This window comes from Schistocerca serialis, chromosome 1, assembly GCF_023864345.2.
Source record: "Schistocerca serialis cubense isolate TAMUIC-IGC-003099 chromosome 1, iqSchSeri2.2, whole genome shotgun sequence".
Lineage (NCBI taxonomy): Eukaryota > Metazoa > Arthropoda > Insecta > Orthoptera > Acrididae > Schistocerca > Schistocerca serialis.
This window is the reverse complement of record NC_064638.1, coordinates 115,067,425-115,081,035: the sequence shown is the minus strand read 5'-3', so window position 1 is coordinate 115,081,035 and position 13,611 is coordinate 115,067,425. Positions and strand designations below refer to the sequence as shown.

At 44.1% G+C, this 13,611-nt stretch overlaps 1 protein-coding gene and 1 non-coding gene across 2 annotated transcripts in view; both read left to right on the top strand.

Annotated features, from left to right (window-relative positions):
- The window catches only part of LOC126457081 (chordin-like protein 1), a 672,845-nt gene that overhangs the window by 391,974 nt on the left and 267,260 nt on the right, over positions 1–13,611 (top strand). The gene's annotated exons all lie outside the window — the stretch shown is intronic.
- Positions 7,988–8,062, top strand: Trnat-ugu (transfer RNA threonine (anticodon UGU)). Its single transcript has one exon. It is a non-coding gene; the product is annotated as a tRNA-Thr (tRNA).

Genomic DNA, 13,611 nt, shown 5'->3' with positions numbered 1-13,611 from the left:
GTAAGCTTAGGGACTGATGACCTTAGCATTAAGTCCCATAAGATTTCACACATTTGAACTTTATTTTTTATACGCAAGTATGGCGATGACGAATGCGCGCTTCCAATGTGCGTTCACCGCGATGTCGCCAAACACGGATGCAACCGTCATGATGCTGTAAACAGAACCTGGATTCATCCGAAAAAAAAATGACGTTTTGCCATTCGTGCACCCAGGTTCGTCGTTGAGTACACCATCGCGGGCGCTCCTGTCTGTGATGCAGCGTCAAGGGTAACTGCAGCCATGGTCTCCGAACTACTGGTCCATGCTGCTGCAAACGTCGTCGAACTGTTCATGCTGATTTTTGTTGTGTTGTGTTGACTCAGGGATCGAGACGTGGCTGCACGATCCGTTACAGCCATACGGATAAGATGCCTGTCATCTCGACTGCTAGTGATACGAGGCCGTTGGGATCTAGCACGGCGTTCCGTATTACCCTCCTGAACCCACCGATTCCATATTCTGCTAACAGTCATTGGATCTCGACCAACGCGAGCTGCAATGTCGCGATACGATAAACCGCAATCTTGATAGGCTACAATCCGACCTTTATCAAAGTCGGAAACGTGATGGTACGCATTTCTCCTACGAGGCATCACAACAACGTTTCACCAGGCAACGCCGGTCAATTCTGTTTGTATATGAGAAATCGGTTGGAAACTTTCCTCATGTCAGCACGTTGTAGGTGTTGCCACCGGGGCCAAACTTGTGTGAATGCTCCGAAAAGCTAATCATTTGCATATCACAGCATCTTCTTCCTGTCGGTTAAATTTCGCGCCTGTAGCACGTCATCTTCATGGTGTAGCAGTTTTAATGGCCAGTAGTGTATGTGTGCTTTTCCTTGTTGTTTCTGCTATTATATCTGTATTTTGTTGTATTTCATGTCCGGCTATTTTGTTTCATATTGATTTTACGTCATTTCGCTACTGCTACTTCGCACATTCAAGTACACCTGGTTAATGATACAGATAGGGACCGTCAGATCATGTGCCTCTCAATATCCGTAGCTGTGAGATCACACTGCCTTATTTTGTGTTGCATGCTGCATAAATGTAACTGAATAAATTCAGTGAGAGTAATGGTAACCAAATAGTGTCGCGTGAGTGTATGTCGATATTTACGATCGCCTGAGATAGGCCGCTACGGAGAGATGATATCCACGCAAGACTGAACTGGTCTCGCGTTTCCAGCCCACTGAATGTAACTGTGTGGAGTTGGGATGGCCCAGCATCTCCCTTCATCGGTTGACTAAGCCCTGAGATATAGGCTTCATATTTCACTAACGTACAACATCTTGCCTCCAACAGTTACGAACTCTAGATAAATCGCTGAAAACTTTCTACCAGGTCCGCCAGTGACCTGTTTTCTACATCCGTGGAAGTTTCCGCGCGATCCGTTTGCCGATGAGTAACTTCCACTCCTCGGGTTTTCATTATAGTGTAGACGAATAGCGAATCTTCCTCGCACTGCTTTCGTTTACTAGCCCGTCAGTGTTTTGTCGATTCCATCGTTCTTGATTCTTCTGTCTTTTTTATCGATAGCAGCTTTCATTGCTCCAGACGCCTCCTTCCTGTGGGAAAATGGTGAAATTGGGAGGAGAAAAGGAGCATTGCTATAGCTGTGCGTTTGTGGGAAAGTGAACTCAAGTGCAGGGTGTTTATAATAAAATTTTCGCTGCTTGAGCCAGTGCAGACGGAAAACTTTATATGGATGATTATACGCCGCAGAGTTCGCGTTATTACGAGGGTCAGTGGCAAACATAACTGGTCTACGCAGACTATCTGTTACTGTGATTCCGTCTCTCCAAAGATCAACTGTCTAGTCAGAGACGACATCATAGTTAAAGATAGTTAGCGTAAACCAGTTACGCTGGCCACTAATGCATCGTATATATGGATCGTGATAAACCCCTTCAGCATCAACTAAGGCCTGAAGATGGTGCATTGAAGCGCCAGAACTGGTAGCTACACAATAAACAACATAGTAAGGACGGCTGTGAGTGCTTCATTTCGCCGGCCGAAGTGGCCGTGCGGTTAAAGGCGCTGCAGTCTGGAACCGCAGGACCGCTACGGTCGCAGGTTCGAATCCTGCCTCGGGCATGGATGTTTGTGATGTCCTTAGGTTTAACTAGTTCTAAGTTCTAGGGGACTAATGACCTCAGAAGTTGAGTCCCATAGTGCTCAGAGCCATTTGAACCATTTTTGCTTCATTTCCTTACAATTAGTGAACGGTCGTGGACCCCCAGACCTCCAGTCAAAAGGATGGACATACAAAAACAAAATATAATGTTATGCATCTTGTGGAACAAAGACTTTTGTTATCTACTGCGAATTGTTTCCCCAAGCTGTAACCGTCACTGCTGACATTTATTGTCAAGAACTTAGAATGTTACAGACGCAATCTAAGAACAACGACCAGGCAGACAGTGTGAAGTGATACTATTCCACGATAACGCCCACCCGCATTCTGCTGAACTGACAAAAAACTCTGTACAGGAGACGGGTTAGGAAGTCATTCTGCGCCAGCCTTATTCACTTGCGCCTTCAGGTTTTTGCCTTTTCCGAACTAATCGTACAATTTTCACGGAACTTCCTATCCGTGTGAAAATGCGCTCCAAACATGGCTCCACGGAGCTCTTCGCCTTAAAACCTCGTGACTTCTACAGTTGCGGATTTGAAAAGTTACACCAGCATTAGCAGACTCTTGTAAATAGTGAAGGAAAATACGTTACTGATGACTAAACTCTCTGTTACGTGTAACTGTTGTGTTTGTTATGCTACGAACTTATACACCACGGTTATAACTATTTTCTTAAGAATCTTGTAGCTTTCTGAACTTAAATTTTGAACCATTTGTAATTTGCACCAATCTTAATTATAAAATAATTTTTTGAAATAGGTCTGAAGATAGGCAGCTGACCAGAAACCGCTTATATGGAAATAAAGAGAGCGATCTGGAGACTGAATTTAGACACTCTTTTATTTTTGCCCTCCGTCAATAAACGAACAAAACAGAACAGAAAATTGCTAATATTGGCACGAAGTAGTTTTCGACACGCCCTGTGGAGTAGCATGAGGAGTAAATCTAGACTAAATCTACATTCTGGACACCAGCAGCGTTATGGAGATCGCAGTCGATGTTCCACGCTGGATAACGAAAGCGGGAGACGGGGGGCACACGCATACAGCCGTGAGATCACATCCCAGCTACTGACGACAGAAGAAACAACATGGCCTGAGTGCCTTCAACAGTTGCTGCGAAAGAAGCTGTAAGCGATAGCGAGATGTCGGCTGCAGTGCGTAAATAATGAACAAAGTTGTTTCGTTCCCTCTGCGATACACGGGCAGCGAGGTCACGCCTCATCACGCCGCTTGCGTGAGAGGCGAATCAGTTGCGATCCGCCTACGCAGTTCCCCCCACCACGCAGCTCTCCCAACCCTTCCCCCCTCCCAGCCACTGCCGCCCACAGTGGAAGACCACGGCTGCCACAGAGTATCTCGCCGCCCCCTATGCGAAGCGGGCACCGCTGCGCCTACAACTCCGCAACTTCCCGAAGAATGTTCCGGCCAGATGAAACTGAAATTGCCTCTCTCAAGAGATATTAACGATCCCAGGCGGACCCGCAGGCCTAAAAACTTGCTCACGGTATTGACAGTAGGATATCACGCGACAAGGCGAAATGAGCGGGCCCATCTCGAAACGGTCGGAGTTCGCCGGTGGCAACAGTGGCTTTGCGCTTTGCCAGTACATCAGTCTGAATAGCTCTCGCTGAGATTTCTTCACAAAAGCGCTGCGTAGGAAGACGACGGGCACGTGTTTGTGTTCACTGATAGAGGGCTTTTGACCAATCATCCGGACGCTATATAATGCAAATGTCGAAGGATTAATTAAACTTTATAGTTGGCTCGAAAAGAAGACTACGACTTAAGATTTGTTCCATAGCGTAGAGCAATGGTTCCCAGTCTTTCTGAGACCATTATTCCTGGATGCAATCAGGTATTAGTTGGAACACCCCAACATCAACATTAGCTCCTAACTAAACGTTAGAATAAAAAATAATTTCCTTTGGGAAAAGGATAAATGGCTACTCACTGTAAAGTTGACCTGCGGCGTTGCAGACAGGCACAACGAAAAGATTGTTACACATTATAACATTCGGCCAACGCCTTCTTCAACAAGGAAAACGGCTTCTTTGCTGCACAAGGCTTTCGCCGTAATCCGTAACGTGTAACGGTAATTTCATTGCGGCTATTTGCTACTTGTAATGTCTCTTTCTGCTATAAGTTATATGAGGATTCTAATAAGTTCGTGAAGTTAAATTTCGTAGAGCTATCTTTCATAAAACTTCGTAACAAACGATTACAAATAAGCAATATTATATTTGCAGGTTGCCAAATTAAACTTTAAATTCTGATTGAAAACGAGCGCCAGGCAGCCTACAAATAATATCAGATGCGTCAGCGTAATAAAATTTTTGCAAATAGGCACTTGACCTATGATAAATTGTATCACTGAAAATAGTCACTTTATGATAAAATAAATTTTGTGATTTGATGCTAATTAATTTTGATAGTATTTTTAAATAAGTTCTTCTGCTCCGGCTTCGTCGCATTTCCTGTGGAAATAAAAAGTTTAAATGCGCCGCGTAATGCCAGCCAACTTTCTCAGTCAAAGATGATCGCAGCTAGCTCCGCAGCAGCTGCAAAAAATACTACACAAACTCTTGCGTTATAACAAATGTGGCGTGGGTTCCTTAAATAATTACTCTGCTCTCCAGATTAGCTTATTATATTTTCGTAACTCTTTTACACATCAATTATGTTCCAGTAGTTAAACGAGAGCAAGACAAAAGCTATCGCAATACAATCGTACCTTCTGCACTCAAACAGTAGCTAAGACACAAGAAAACATCAGAAGGCGACTAAGTTCATTGTCTTCCAGTCCTTTTATAATATAACAAAGATTATATATAGTGTTCAGTTCTTAAGTTTACACATATGATCTTATATCACGGAGAAAAATGTCTTTTTTCTATTATCAGAATCGATAAATTGTCTTTAAAGTTATTTCGTCACTTTGTCCGTATCACAATTAGGCATTAAAGTTCACACAACATTACGCATGTATAGTTCTTTTGTCGTTATTTATATTGTTCATGTCAGATATATGGAAAGGAACACTATATACTCTTCAGGTCATTTTTACATTAAGTAGCAATCCGTCGTTATCCTAATATTGTTGATACTCCAATCTGGAGTTTCAAAAGAACTTTCTTTCATACTTCCATTTTTAAAATGACAAAAGATAGCCGACATTTAGTTTTTCTTGGTGTTTTGTTAAATGACGAACTAATAATGAGTCAGTGAGACTATTAGTACTACTTACTTGTAACAAGCTTTTTTTAAAAAAATAATGAAGTAATTCTCAGTACACTGCAAGTCTCACACACAACTCTTCAACTGTTTCCACTCTGAGGGTAGACATTTGATACAAAACAAGCTTTATCCACATCACTCGTCTCCCTAGCGACACTTGATTCACCCACACTCTGTTCTTCCATTTGAAGTCAACCAAATTAAAATGTATGGACTGTACTTAAGCCTAGTAACTGCAGAAATTGGAAGGCTTCAGGCTACCTATGCATCACGCTTAAGCACTGACACTAATAATAATAATAATAATAATAATAATACACTACTGGCCATTAAAATTGCTACACCAAGAAGAAATGCAGATGATAAACGGGTATTCATTGGACAAATATATTATACTAGAACTGACATGTGATTACATTTTCACGCAGTTTGGGTGCATAGATCCTGAGAAATCAGTACCCAGAACACCCACCTCTGGCCATAATAACGGCCTTGATACACCTGGGCGTTGAAACAAAGAGTGCTTGGATGGCGTCTACAGGTACAGCTGCCCATACAGCTTCAACACGATACCACAGTTCACCAAGAGTAGTGACTGGCGTATTGTGACGAGCCAATTGCTCGGCCACCATTGGCCAGACGTTTTCAATTTGTGAGAGATCTGGAGAATATGCTGGCCACGACAGCAGTCGAAGATTTTCTATATCCAGAAAGGCCCCTACAGGACCTGCAACGTGCGGTCGTGCATTATCCTGCTGAAATGTAGGGTTTCGCAGGGATCGAATGAAGTGTAGAACCACGGGTCGTAGCACATCTGAAATGTAACGTCCTCTGTTCAAAGTGCCGTCAATACGAACAAGCGGTGACCGAGACGTGTAACCAATGGCGCCCCATACCATCACGCCGGGTGATACACCAGTATGGCGATGACGAATACACGCTTCCAATGTGCGTTCACCACGATGTCGGCAAACACGGATGCGACCATCATGATGCTGTAAACAGAACCTGGATTCATCCGAAAAAAATGACGTTTTGCCATTCGTGCACCCAGGTTCGTCGTTGAGTACACCATCGCAGGCGCTCGTGTCTGTGATAAAACGTCAAGGGTAACCGCAGCCATGGTCTCCGAGCTGATAGTCCATGCTGCTGCACTGATTTGCCACTGACGCATCGTATATACGGATCCTGATAACTCCTTCAGCATCAACTAAGGCATGAAGAAAGTGCATTTTCTTACAATTATCTTTTGTGGCTGCACATAGGTCTCTGTATGGGGAGTTGCTTCTTTGTTTGGACTCAGCCATTCTCTACTGTTCCTTGTGTTAGCATGAAGAAACCGCTTCTCGTCCCCACTAACGATACAAGATGGGTATGGTCAGTGTTGTTGACGAGCCAACTGATGACGAGCAAGCATAGATGCGTGTGTGTGCCACCAGCTGATTTTTTTATGGTTTTGGCTTATAGCATGCGTTACCCATACATCCGATTTTTGAACCTTCCCCACTATATGCAAATGTCGCACGCACGATGGTGGAATGGTCACAGTTCATCACATTTGCCGGTTCTCGAGTACATTGATTATTGTGGATTAATGCGTTTAAACGATCTTCATCAAATCCCGGAGGTCCTCCTAAATGTGGAGTGTCACTAATGTCAAAATGATCCTCTTTAAAACGAGAAAACAATTTTCTTGTCGTGCTCTGTCCAGTTGCATTATCCCCAAACGCGGCGCAAATGATTGTTGCTGCCTCGGCTGCTGTCACCCGTTTAATTAACTCAATGAATACGTCAAAAATTTTCCAGTCTCTCCACTTGGCACTCCATTTTCTAGCGTCCACACCTAATAGATACACTTTTAAAATCAAATAGCAACAGAGAACTATAAATAATAAAGACAATCGATAAATAAACGCGTAGGAACAGGCATAGCAATATGTAAAACAAATACGATACGAACGTATGTACGAATCTAATCCAAATTAAGCAATATTCCATTTAATTGAATCAGCTGCCGACAGTTGTTGTTGATATACCTCGATGTGGACAGCTGAAAACGTGTGCCCCGACCGGGACTCGAACCCGGGATCTCCTGCTTACATGGCAGACGCTCTATCCACCTTTTTCTTTTTTTTCTTTTTTTAATCTCATTTTGTTCGTATTAGTTCTTTGTATCTGCTCAGGGCGGACGTCGCTAGACACCCGTTTCATTTCGTTGATCCATTAACTCAGTTTTTTTATTACAGAGGGTAGCTAACCCTCTGGCCGAACACGCTGAGCTACCGTGCCGGCATCCATCTGAGCCACCGAGGACACAGGTGAATAGCGCGACTGCAGGAACGTATCCCTTGCACGCTTACCGTGAGACCTACATTCCTAACTGTCCACAGTCTACATACGTAATGTACCTAGTAGATATTTGCCCATCTACTCATTACTCGCGCACACTAAGGTGACGATTCCCGTAAGATTCTGTTAGGTACATTACGTATGCTGATTGTGGACAGTTGGGAATGTGGGTCTCACAGGAAGCGTGCAAAGGATAATTCCCTGCAGTCGCGCGATTCATTTGTGTTCTCGGTGGCTCAGATGGATAGAGCGTCTGCCATGTAAGCAGGAGATCCCGGGTTCGAGTCCCGGTCGAGGCACACATTTTCAGCCGTCCCCATCGAGGTAAATCAACAACACCTGTCAGCAGCTGAGGGTTTCAATTAATTATCATGTATTCTAGGGAAACTGCACGATCGTCAATGGTATCTGTTCTTTCGAGAACTATCTTCATATACACTCCTGGAAATTGAAATAAGAACACCGTGAATTCATTGTCCCAGGAAGGGGAAACTTTATTGACACATTCCTGGGGTCAGATACATCACATGATCACACTGACAGAACCACAGGCACATAGACACAGGCAACAGAGCATGCACAATGTCGGCACTAGTACAGTGTATATCCACCTTTCGCAGCAATGCAGGCTGCTATTCTCCCATGGAGACGATCGTAGAGATGCTGGATGTAGTCCTGTGGAACGGCTTCCATGCCATTTCCACCTGGCGCCTCAGTTGGACCAGCGTTCGTGCTGGACGTGCAGACCGCGTGAGACGACGCTTCATCCAGTCCCAAACATGCTCAATGGGGGACAGATCCGGACATCTTGCTGGCCAGGGTAGTTGACTTACACCTTCTAGAGCACGTTGGGTGGCACGGGATACATGCGGACGTGCATTGTCCTGTTGGAACAGCAAGTTCACTTGCCGGTCTAGGAATGGTAGAACGATGGGTTCGATGACGGTTTGGATGTACCGTGCACTATTCAGTGTCCCCTCGACGACCACCAGTGGTGTACGGCCAGTGTAGGAGATCGCTCCCCACACCATGATGCTGGGTGTTGGCGCTGTGTGCCTCGGTCGTATGCAGCCCTGATTGTGGCGCGCACCTGCACGGCGCCAAACACGCATACGACCATCATTGGCACCAAGGCAGAAGCGACTCTCATCGCTGAAGACGACACGTCTCCATTCGTCCCTCCATTCACGCCTGTCGCGCCACCACTGGAGGCGGGCTGCACGATGTTGGGGCGTGAGCGGAAGACGGCCTAACGGTGTGCGGGACCGTAGCCCAGCTTCATGGAGACGGTTGCGAATGGTCCTCGCCGATACCCCAGGAGCAACAGTGTCCCTAATTTGCTGGGAAGTGGCGGTACGGTCCCCTACGGCACTGCGTAGGATCCTACGGTCTTGGCGTGCATCCGTGCGTCGCTGCGGTCCGGTCCCAGGTCGACGGGCATGTGCACCTTCCGCCGACCACTGGCGACAACATCAATGTACTGTGGAGACCTCACGCCCCACGTGTTGAGCAATTCGGCGGTACGTCCACCCGGCCTCCCGCATGCCCACTATACGCCCTCGCTCAAAGTCCGTCAACTGCACATACGGTTCACGTCCACGCTGTCGCGGCATGCTACCAGTGTTAAAGACTGCGATGGCGCTCCGTATGCCACGGCAAACTGGCTGACACTGACGGCGGCGGTGCACAAATGCTGCGCAGCTAGCGCCATTCGACGGCCAACACCGCGGTTCCTGGTGTGTCCGCTGTGCCGTGCGTGTGATCATTGCTTGTACAGCCCTCTCGCAGTGTCCGGAGCAAGTATGGTGGGTCTGACACACCGGTGTCAATGTGTTCTTTTTTCCATTTCCAGGAGTGTATATGTTTGTTACTGTTGCAGAGTAACTTGTCTAGCGGGGAACCGAGAGATCACAGTCATAATTAGTGATACACTAGCCTGCTGCAGATTTATAATTTTTTTCCGAGACACTTGATTGGTGCAATACCTATGACCCTGAAAAGCGCCCTCTATTTCTAGAGAGTGAACCGACGTAAATCATAAGAAATGCTCCTAAGTATAGCATAAAACTCTGATGTGGAAAGTAATAGCACTAAATTACAGTATTTTCAAAGCACTTTATACAACAATTATCAAAGATCTTTTTAAAGTTATTTTACAGCGATTGTAACTGGTGCGAAGTTTCTAACGCTCCAAAGTGCCCTCCGCGGACTTATGTAATACGAGACTTCTCTAAATGTAACAAAAGAAACATCGAGGAAGACATTATTATTATAAAAAAGTTGAAAGGAGCATTAAAACATTACAAAAATATTTTGTCTCCCTTCTATTTTCGACAGTGTCCATTACGTATTGAACTATTTCGTACATAAAAATGTTCCCGAGCACATCATGTAAAAAAAAATCAGGGCTTTAATACATTTAAACTTTAAAAGAAACGGAGAGAATGCCAAAGTTCTCCTCTCTTCCTCTTATCTGACGGTTGTAGAGCTACTACTGCGCCAGGCCGAACACCGCGCCACCCTGTATTTACCCCTGCCGTGTCCAGTTCGCCGAGGCCAGTCTGCTGAGGCTGTCTGGTAGAGCGTCCCACCAGTTAAAATTCCTATAAAATTATTTTAAAAATCTTTGATAACTATTTTCTTTAAGAAAATTTTAATGCTATTATTTTCCACATCAGTGCTTTACGCCATGCGTCGGAGGATTTCTTATGACCTACATCGGTCACTCTCTATATATAGAGGGCGCTTTTCACTGCTGTAGATACTTCGATCAGGAAAAACAAATTATAAAGGTGCAACAGGCTAGCGTATTACTAGTTACGGCAGTGAACTTTCTCCTCCATATTCGACATGTTACTCTGTAATTATAACAAATGCAATGTTATACAAATTTGTGTTATAAGTAACTACTGACAAACTTGGGAGAGCCAGGCCTAACAAAATTCTACCATCTAGTGAGCAAGAAGTATGAGACAGGCGAAATACCCTCAGACTTCAAAAGGAATATTATAATTCCAATCCCAAAGAAAGCAGGTGTTGACAGATGTGAAAATTACCGAACAATCAGTTTAATAATCCATTGCTGCAAAATACTAACACGAATTCTTTACAGACGAATGGGAAAACTGGTAGAAGTCGACTTCGGGGAAGATCAGTTTAGATTCCGTAGAAATGTTGGAACACGTGAGGCAATACTGACCCTACGACTTATCTTAGAAAATAGATTAAGGAAAGGCAAACCTACGTTTCTAGCATTTGTACACTTAGAGAAAGCTTTTGACAATGTTGACTGGAATACTCTCAAATTCTGAAGATGGCAGGGGTAAAATACAGGGAGCGAAAGGCTATTTACAATTTGTACAGAAACCAGATGGCAGTTATAAGAGTCGAGCTGTATGAAAGGGAAGCAGTGGTTGGGAAAGGAGTGAGACAGGGTTGTAGCCTCTCCCCTAACTTATTCAATCTGTATATTGAGCATGCAGTAAAGGAAACAAAAGAAAAATTCGGAGTAGGAATTAAAATCCATGGAGAAGAAATAAAAACTTTGAGGTTCGCCGACGACATTTTAATTGCATTTTAATTCTGTCAGAGGCAGCAAAGGACATGGAAGAGTAGCTGAACGGAATGGACAATGTCTTGAAAGGAGGATATACGATGAACATCAACAAAAGCAAAACGAGAATAATGGAATGTAATCGAAATAAATCAGGTGATGCTGCGGAAATTAGATTAGGAAATGAGACGCTTGACGTAGTAAATGAGTTTTTCTATTTGGGGAGCAAAATCACTGGTGATGGTCGAAGTAGAGAGGATATAAAATGTAGACTGGCAATTGCAAGGAAAGCGTTTCTGAAGAAGAGAAATTTGTTAACATCGAGTATAGATTTAAGTGTCAGGAAGTCGTTTCTGTGAAACATGGACGATAAATAGTTTAGACAAGAAGAGAATAGAAGCTTTCGAAATGTGGTGCTACAGAAGAGTGCTGAAGATTAGCTGGGTAGATCACATAACTGATCAGGAGGTATTGAACAGAAGTGGAAAGAAGAGAAATTTGTGGCACAACTTGACTAGAAGGAGGGATCGGTTGGTAGGGCATATTCTGAGGCATCAAGGGATCATCAATTTAGTATTGGAGGGCAGCGTGGAGCGTAAAAATCGAAGAGGGAAACAAAGAGATGAATACACTAAACAGATTCAGAAGGATGTAGGTTGCAGTAGGTACTGGGAGATGAAGAAGCTTGCACAGGATAGAGTAGCATGGAGAGCTGCATCGAACCAGTCTCTGGACCGAAGACCACAACAACAACAACAAGTAATTTCTTAAGAATTTTTAATCTTTCTTAGCAAAATTTTAAACTATTTGCTATCTTCACCAGTTTCAATTCAAAAAATGGTTCAAATGGCTCTGAGCAGTGTGGGCCTTAACATCTGAGGTGATCAGTCCCCTAGAACTTAGAACTACTTAAACCTAACTAACCTAAGGACATCACACACACCCATGCCCGAGGCAGAATTCGAACCTGCAACCGTAGCGGTTGCGCGGTTCCAGACTAAAGCGCCCAGAACCGCTCGGCCACACTGGCCGGCTCAGTTTCAATTATAAAATATTTTTTTGTAATAGATCTGGAGTTTGGCAGCTGGCCCGAAGTCGGTAATATGGAAATAAAGGAAAGCGATTTGGAGACTAAATTTGGACCATTTTTTATAAGTAGTGAATGCAGTACCTCCATTAAAACGATTCGTCTAGTTTTGATAGAGGGCAAAAGTGTCTATCTAGAGCAGCGTAGATACGACACCCAAAATACTGGATGTTTGTGACATTAAATTTTCACTACTTGCCGTGGCTCCGGAAAAAACGAGTGACTCCAGGAGAATTGTTTGTAAGGACATGTGGAAGAAATATAACGAGCAAACCATTGAAAGAAATACATTTTAATTTCCACATGAGAGGATAACCTTTGTTAATTGCGTACCATGTTTACGTTCCAAGTCACGAACGTTGCTCACAGTGACGACTATTTGCATCCACGTCAGCCTGGAACCGCACTATAAATTGCAGGGACAACTGTTCACAAAACTTTTCAGACGTTGGACCATGGAATGTTCAGTTGTCACACAGCTCGTGCACTACTTGCAGATTGCACATTGCGTCCAGCATTCTCAGCCATGGCAACAGTAACTTCTTCAACAATTCGTAGCAGGCCCTTGTGGCCGAGCGGTTCTAGGCGCTACAGTCCGGAACCGCGCGACCGCTACGGTCGCAGGTTCGAATCCTGCCTCGGGCATGGATGTGTGTGATGCCCTTAGGTAAGTTAAGTTTAAGTAGTTCTAAGTTCTAGGGGACTGATGACCTCAGAAGTTAAGTCCCATAGTGCTCAGAGCCATTTGAACCATTTGAACAATTCGTAGCGTAATTGGCCCTCGGCCTCTCCCACAAGCAGTCACAAATTTTCAGTTAATTCGAACTTCCGAATCGTATTCTTCAGATTTAGGACGACAATCGGTGAGATTCAAATCAGTTTGTTTTCTTCGGCCATTTCGGTCGACAGGACAAAAAGCATGGACTGCAAGAAACTGATAAGTTCACTCAAAGAAGAGTTTGAGGCATCCTGTCGATGGAAATACCATAATCGAGATACATAGTTCGGAATCTACGGACTGTAATCGCAAGTGTATTGGAAGCGACAGTGAGGCAAAATCTTTATCGGAAATTCTAGGTGTAAATTATAACCTCAAAAAATAAGTTGTTCAGCTGAGAAGGATGGCATACCAGCATAGTGTGCCTAAAGTTGTCGTAATGGATGTTTTTTGGGTTGTAGTAAGCGGACGTTAGTTGTCTACAAATTAT